Source organism: Dipteris shenzhenensis, chromosome 6, assembly GCF_047967505.1.
Source record: "Dipteris shenzhenensis isolate YYH24624 ecotype China chromosome 6, Dip_SZ_1.0, whole genome shotgun sequence".
Classification (NCBI taxonomy): domain Eukaryota; kingdom Viridiplantae; phylum Streptophyta; class Polypodiopsida; order Gleicheniales; family Dipteridaceae; genus Dipteris; species Dipteris shenzhenensis.
This window is the reverse complement of record NC_141601.1, coordinates 47,162,628-47,170,828: the sequence shown is the minus strand read 5'-3', so window position 1 is coordinate 47,170,828 and position 8,201 is coordinate 47,162,628. Positions and strand designations below refer to the sequence as shown.

Sequence of the window (8,201 nt, the reverse complement as noted above, 5' to 3'; positions counted from 1 at the left end):
TGTAAATAGAGGTAAAATCTAAACAAAAACCAAGGACAAGGAAAGTGATTTGAAAGAAGACTTGTTATGAATGATCATAGCTACGTACATTCTTCTCTAAAAACACAATTTAGGACATAAGATTGTCAAGAGGATTTGAGGCATTCATATGCAAAAATGGAAAACACAAAATCATGAAAGACCTTGAGCAAAGATTGAGTAGAAGATATGCGGAATGCAACCATAAGAACCGAGCAAGAAAGGAGGCCTGCACAATCCGATGAGCAAGCTTGCAAAATGTATGTCTCCTTTGAGGGAAGAACAAATGAAATCTTGTGGAAGGCATGTAGCAACAAGACATTTCTTTAACATTGCCCATTTGATCTACCGAGAAGAAGCAGCTTTGGGAGACACCCAAAATATTACGAGACACAATCGTCCCTCTGTAGACAAATCTGCAAGGCCTCTGAGATCTCTTCTGTGCATAAGAAAATGCCACTGATTTCTCATGCAAAATAAAAAATGCTACCTCCATGGCACCCTTCCAAATCAAAATGCATTCAGTATCATAATTTGGGCACCTTTACGGAGAAGCAGCCAAGACCATACACACACAAAAGAAGACAGAAATTATATTATAAGTCCGAAGTTGGCTAACTAGTCCTCAGATTGGCCATAAAAATTAAATAAACTGATGGCCTAATCTCATCAATTAATCCACCAAGAAGATAGTACCATGTAGGACTTACTGGTGGAATTTAGGCATATATTTCGCTTCCATGTCACAGCAGACTACATAAATTTCATCAAGAACTACCAAGGAGTTGCCATTGATTCTCTTTTTGTGACAAAACAAAACCAAAAGCATGAAGCAACTCCAAATCATCAGAATTCTTTAACTTATATATGATCCATCAGCATATTTTTGTTCGAGGAGACATGATGGGAATAGCTTCAAGATTTAATACATTGCTAAAGCAATTGGTATGTTATGCATAGTCCTTACTTTTCCTCAATATGTTTTTTCCTGGTGTTTCCAATCCATGCAGGTTTTTGCAATCAGGGCAATTGTATATCCCTCCATTTCCCAAGTCCTCAAAGCACAAAATAAAAAGCCATGAACATCTCCAATAAAGCTGCTTCATGCAGACCCAAATTTGGTCAAGTTCACAAACTGCAATTGAAGCAATTGTTGTGACAACATAATATCGCCAAAATGAAAGGAAATAGGCCTTTCCATGCATTCCCAAAATCTATAATCCATCAACATACGTAGTTACTAATAAGTAACAAAACTCATCCATAACAACAAACTCAAATAACAAATATTAATTCCAAAAAATCCAGTATTCTTTGTTGAAATATGCACAGAATTAAACAGCAAGATCAACTAAGAGCTTGCAAATTTCGGAAAACGTATGTACAATATTGGATTCTGAAGGAAGTATTTCAATAGTATAGCATCCTGTGAAACTCAAGATTCCAAAGGCAGAGCAATACATTCAAATATTGCTATTCACCCACATAAGATCATAAACCCATGACAAGAAGAGCCTAACGTTGAGACACTTGCTGCTAATTTTGTCGCATTCAGCATGGACCAAGATCTTTCAATTATCACATTGAACCTGAAAACAAATACCAACAAATTTCCTGAAACCATCTTATCTCCAGTATATCTTTTTGCTATCATATCAACTCTCAATCTTCAACAATCTCGAGTTAACACAAACATCTCGTAAGAGCTTTTTTCTTACCCAGTCACCTTTGTCTGTTGGATGCCAAACTTTCTTGCAAATTCCACAATACTACCGCAACTTATAGAGCTAAAGAACCAAATAAACAAGGTGAGGTCAACAGCAAATGTAACTTCTTGACACAAATGAAAAGAATTCACGACAGTATAAGAAATTACTCAAACCTTGAAGCAGTATTTGCAGAGAGGTTGATCCTCAGAGGGAGAAGTTTTGTTTTTCAAAGTCTTTTTCACCATAAATTTCTGTCCACAACTAATGCAGATATTCTTCTTCTTTTCATTGCTACAGACACAGACCTGAAGATTCTCCACTAAGTTAGTCATTTGGGGAAAATTTTCCACAGATCTAAAAAATATTTGACAAATAAATAACGAACAGCTGACAGGGCAAAGAAGTACATGTAAAAATCAAACTGTAAATTTCTTAACGGTAGATTTCGATAGTATAGTTCTGGCGTAGCCATCAATAAACATTAGGAGCTATTTCTCCTTTAACGCATTTCAGATTGTCTAAGACCATATGTAAGTTTTGTAAAGCCTAAGTCACAGGACAAAAACCAAAGTAATCAAGCAGGCAACCACACAAACCAAAATTTCAGATGTGGTTTGCAAATTGAAGAACGGAGGAGTGAGAAGTTTGGGTGTAGCTGAATGCAACTAGTATTTTATTGAAAGAGATGCAATCTCTAACCCATTGACAGTCTATATTGCACCGTCTACTTGGCGTTCACTTCAATGCAAGTACATACAAGGCCTGGTTGAAGGTGAGTAAAAATATAGCCACTACTCTTGAATGCATTCACATGCATGCCATGGCTTTGGGTAGTGAGCTCACCAACCATAACTAGGTAGAACCCCAGCTATGGACGACCATTGTTCTTGGTACATGTAAGCCAAGTGGACAATTACATAGCCCATGATGATAATTGGGGGCTCCACTCATCACTTCGGCAAGTCAAGTGGCACTGTCCAGCTACTCTCCAATTAGCAATGTTGCATGCTTTGCACAGCCACTGTGCATGCCTGCCATATGAACTCATCTAGTGTTCATGCCTGCCATGATGGTTGCCCTGTACCCCTTTCAAGATCCATCAGATGACGTCCCCTATGCCCCTTTAGTGCCTCCCCTATGTACCTTTAGTGGTGCGTATGGGCTGTGCTGGCTCCACCAGCAGCTTCAAAGGCCTCCACAGTTCTAGTACACAACTCTTGTCAGGGCAATAGCATGAAGCCTCAGTCAGCCACTAGCCAGCATTCAATCACATCCAACAGGCACACATATCCATCTGCTATCCAAACAAGACAAGGTTTCAACAATAAATTGAATCTCCAGGACCCCTCCACATTGAGCACTAACATTTCATCACTGATAACTTGCTTCAGCAGACAACAGCATCTGATGTGGCTAATCACTTCATATATCAGATGTCTTCCAGCACATTGCACTACTGTTGAATACAAAAAGGAAGAAATAGTAATCTTCTTGCTGCTCAGCCAATGGTAAGGCACAAGGCTCACTCACTCCAGGCCTCCTTGCTGCTGGAACTGCAGCCAATGTGTAGCACTAAGTGAATGAGAACTGCACCCCCAGGGATTATAGGACTGGTATGCCCTAGGAACTGGCTGCAGATTGGGCCAACCCAGTCTGGCCCTTACTAGTCCTGTGGACCTGGCCATACTTCCATCCACCTTCTACTGCCTTCTAGACCTGCTGCAACAGCACCCAACTGCCTACAGCAGTCTGCTGCTGCTCCAGACTTGCCTTCTGGACCTGCTGCAGTAGTACACGACTCCCTACAGCAGTCTCCTGCTGCCTCCTGCCTGCTCCAGCCACCTGGTATATGATGTCCTTGCTGCTGCCCTGCAGCCATCCTTCTATGCAGACATATCTGCTGCTCAAATGGTAGCCTGCATGCTGCCCATGTGGCAGTCCTGCTACTGCCATCAGATCTGTCCCCATTGGCAACCCCCATGGACTCTCTCTTCCACCCCTATGTCCACCTCATTTGGGGGCTCACAGGTTGGGAGGTAACCTATATAATCCCAACACGACATCAGAGTAGTTGCCCACTGTAGAGAGGCTTTTTAATCCAACAACATGGGAAAACTGAGCCATCCAGAGAGAGAATGATTCTCTCTCTGTAAAATGATCTATCAACAAGAGAACTTTTAGCCGAGGGTGAATGGCCAAAAACGCGTTAGTGTTTTCACCAGAAAGCGTGTAGTGCTTTCACGGCCTGGCTTGGAAAGAAACTGACCATCCAAAAATGTCTAGAAGAAATAAGTATTCAAGTGGAGTGGAATGGCTCAACAAAACTTGGAGTGAAGATAGAACACAGACCACTTCAGCATGGATTGAGGTTTGAAGGACCTAGCAACAGCATAGCAAAGTACAAAGAAACAATCATTGTATTCCAAAAAACCACATATTGTTGGCATCAAAGGATAGAGGGAAATAAACCTTAATCATAGGATCTTAGTAAGAGTCTAGCTTAATGCTCATGTTGTAATTTACAATACTCTGCAATGATTATTTGGAATAGAAGGTAAAACCATAGGTTAAACATCAATCACATATTCTTTGGAGTTGCTAACAACGTTGTTAGTGTCATCACAAATGTACAAATGGGCATTAGTGGAAGCAAAGGAGATGAGGCTAAAGGCAAGGACAAATGTGAGAACGAGCTTAGAAGCCATGGATGCTGCATCTAGTGAGTTATTTCAAAACCCCTTGCCATCTAACATAATCCACCTGGGCTGATCTTTTATTTCACCTTACTCTCCTAATTACGAACACCTCTTAATACAAACAATGCCAAAGCATGGTTGCTCCTGATCCACCTTTTGATTGTGCAACATTTATACCATTTTAGTGTGTCAAAACTTTTGAATCAAAAAGTAGACCTACTTCACTTCTGTTAGTGTTTGTAGCAAAATGCTCACCACAACGCCACAATCATCCTCAACACAACAACGCCACTTACAATGCTCACCACAACTCCATAGACTTCCAACCAATTATGGAATCCTTCTTCACTAATTTTCTGAAAAGGTAAGCCTCAACGAAGCAAGTTTTTACAAAGGTGCCCCTATAACATGCAACAATGCAGAATGGCTCTTTCTGCGCAAAGACTGCTTTCAAGTCTACGACACTCAGAGAGGAGCTACATTTAGATAAGATACAATTAAGAGCCTAAGAGAGAGTTTTTGCTTAGTGCTACCCCGGTAGAAATAAGTAGGTTGCAGAAGTGCTAGTCTCCTTGCCTTTGCCCTGTAGGTTGCAGAAGTATCGCCAATGAGTAGAGCAATTTCTTGCTCCACAAGCTAGCCTTGGCAACCTTGCATTAAGGTTTGCAAAGAATTCTGCTACAAGATTTTTTCTAGTGTTTGTTTCCCACATTTTGAGAGCGTGAGATAAAGCAAGAGAGACTCTTTGATATAATGGATTCTCTACTCGAGTATCAAAAGGACCCATGATTCCTAAATGCAAACTGTGTAAAGGACTACACCCAATGTAAGGAGAAAGAAAAAAGAAAAGGGAACCTACTTGTAGCAACGAAACGGAGGATGTGATTGGCATGACAGAAGATCAAGTCCCCTGAATAACGTACTGGCGCCCAACATTGCAAACAAGCTTCAGCTCAGGCCAGGTTAGCTATATTCGTACGTGTGGCCTGCTTACGAGTCCAACAAATTTCTTTTAACAACAAGCAAAGTTCAATCAATAGGATCTGTTGCTCTAGATCTGGCATGTCTCCGAAAAAACTCATTTGGCCCTTGGACATAGAGCTTGTCAGGACAGTGCTGAGCCTCCGATTCAAGTGCATACTCGCTACTAGAAAAATTTTAGTCCTGTGTCTTGCAAGCAAGGACACCCTTTGTAAACCCGACCTTATGATGGAAATGACACCAAAATTTTTAGGACTTGCATATCTCAAGCTTGCGGGACCAGATTTCCCATAGAAAAACTTCAAATTGATCAAATCCGTAAATCAAGGTAGTCTCGTGTCCTCGCGAGTCTCCCCAAGGCATTTAGCCTCCCAAAATGTTGGATTTTGCGCTTGACGGCTAAACCAAAATGAAGCCACTGCTGGAAATATGATCCAATTGCTAGGACTTACTGCCTTAGCTCCATCTTCGACGTGCGGGCAGAAAGGTAGAGACAAGGGGATTATGGGTGCAGGTTCAGATCATCAGGATTCAAAGGGTAGATTAGATTCCTGGCGGTGGAAGGGAGCATAGTAGACGTTGGAGAGGTGCTCACTCCATTTTCCCCCCAAATACGCTCCCTTCAAACCTAGCTCTTTTGAGCTCCTTCCTTGCACTAATCACCTTTTTGAGGTTGATCACGCCCCCCACAACTTTTAAATCCAAATAGTTCAAGTCATAAATCAGGTCCCCTTGATTGACCATCAAGGTCCTTATTGTTAAGCACAAAGGCATGTTAAAAAAAATTTTAAGTGAATGATATTTAATCATTCATAAGACCTACCCAAGATTTAAGAAAGCAAGCAAAAAGGAATCCATTGGAAATGGTGTGGAGGAAGACTACATGAGATAAAGGAGAGAGAGGGAGAGAGAGAGAGAGAGAGGGGGGGGCGGGGGGGTTGGGGGGTAGGGAGAAAAGGTGGAGATGGTGTGTAGAAAGACTTGAGGAGATAAAGGAGAGAGAGAGAGAGAGAGAGAGAAAGAAAGAAAGAAAGAAAATTTATTAAAGGTCCACGGAAGGCCATACATGGCCTATGGGACACAAAATCATCCGAAAGGAAAATACATCATCAACGATGCGCCAACTAGGTGGCCTCATCGTAATACAGCTAAGATGCCAAAAATGGCTACAAAAATCCTAGATACAAAATGAAATGAAATAGAGTACCAAAAATGCCTAGATACAAAATGTAAAATATGAAATATGAGGAACATCGTCTTCCCTAAGGGGTCTGTGATCCAAAGAAATGATGGAAGTCATGGCCATCGACCATGCCTCCTGCCATGAGTGTGAAGATCTGGGAAAGTGTCAAGTGGGCTGCTGGCGGTGCCAAGTCTCCATGGAGCAATCTCCTCCGAAAATCTGCTATCATCCTCCGTCGTCTAGAAATAAAGCGACGGGTACAGCCTCTATGTAAGATCATCCTGCGGTGCTGCCGGATCATGTCATATGTACATCCTCGGGGTGGAACCATCGGTGCTCTCTGGCAAGATGGGCTATCTCTGTGCTCATGGTCTTGCGCCTCGTCCTGCTCCTCATGAATAACCGGTCTCTGGCAGGGATGCAACGGTGCTCTCTGAGGAATCTCTCTCTGTATCTGGTGATCTCCCTGATGAACAACGCTAAGCAATACTGATCCTCATACTCCATAATCCGAGAGAGAGGTCCAAATCCATGCCCAAATAAACAGTGAAATCTGCCACGGATCTCATAATATAAAGGGCATCTGCAAACAAAGTGCTCCTCAGTCTCCACCTCCCCCATAGTGCAACAAGGGCATATCCTAGTCTCTCGCCTGGGTCTATGTCCGGTAGCTGTATGACGCATCCTGCCGGCCTCAACGTCTAATCTGTGGGAAGATACCCTGAGCTGGCCCAAGGCAATCCTGAGTGAGTGCGACATATGAACGCCGATATATCCTGGGGATATGATGAAGCCATCCTCTAAAATCCTGAGAAAATGGTCACGATATGTGGCCATCTTCGTAGGAAGCTCCGTGGGATGAACCCAAGTGCGAAACGTGTGTAGCTGCAACAAATCTGCCCTGATAACCTGACTGAGCTCATGTCGAGTGAGAGGGAGGTGAGGGGCATCTATGCTGTATCGAAATGGTGGCAGCCTATCCATATAGTGCTAGCCACGGTAATCGTGCTCTGCCTGCTGCTGAGTCTCCGAGTGCCCTGATCCTATGCAAGTATGTAACTGACTGAAATGCTGCATCTAGCGCTAGGGGTGTAGCTCCGAACTCTGCGAACGTAATCTGATGCGGTACCGTGGGCTTCGCTCTGATCAATCTGGAGAACATGATGATCTGTAACCTCTCTACTCGTCTCCAATCTGCAACTCTGAGATCTCCTGCCCAAAAGGGGGTTGCAGGTCTCACCAGCGTATCGAAAAGTAAGGACTTCGTGTTAGGATGCTGAAAATGTGACTGTGCACACTGCCTCTCGAGAAGAGCCAAGGCGGCATACCCTCTACTGATCCTATCTCATGCTGCATGCATCATGGTGAAGACTGGACCTCTAAATGTGGCACCCAAATATGTATACTCCCTGACTAGCTCCACCTCCTGCCCATCAAATGTGAAAGAGAACTCGCCTCTCCTATAAACCTGGTATGACGTGTTGAAGACCATGACTTTGTTCTTCCCAAGGTTTACAAACAACCCTCTGTCCTGACAAAAGCTGTGGAGTGCATGGAGATGTGCCTGTAAACCCTGCTGGGAGGAAGAAATAAGAACCACATCATCTGCATAGA

General features: G+C 42.9%; 1 long non-coding RNA gene across 2 annotated transcripts; it reads right to left on the bottom strand.

Annotated features, from left to right (window-relative positions):
* Positions 1-444: 444 nt before the first annotated feature.
* LOC147901251 (uncharacterized) lies at positions 445-5,459 on the bottom strand. Of its 2 annotated transcripts, none has more exons than XR_015541217.1 (5): positions 5,283-5,459; positions 1,901-2,032; positions 1,737-1,805; positions 1,539-1,607; positions 445-1,073 (listed from the first exon to the last, which is right to left on the bottom strand). It is a non-coding gene; the product is annotated as an uncharacterized LOC147901251 (long non-coding RNA). The 2 variants fall into 2 exon arrangements; XR_015541216.1 differs by having other exon boundaries at positions 1,901-2,018.
* Between the last annotated feature and the right edge of the window lie 2,742 nt (positions 5,460-8,201).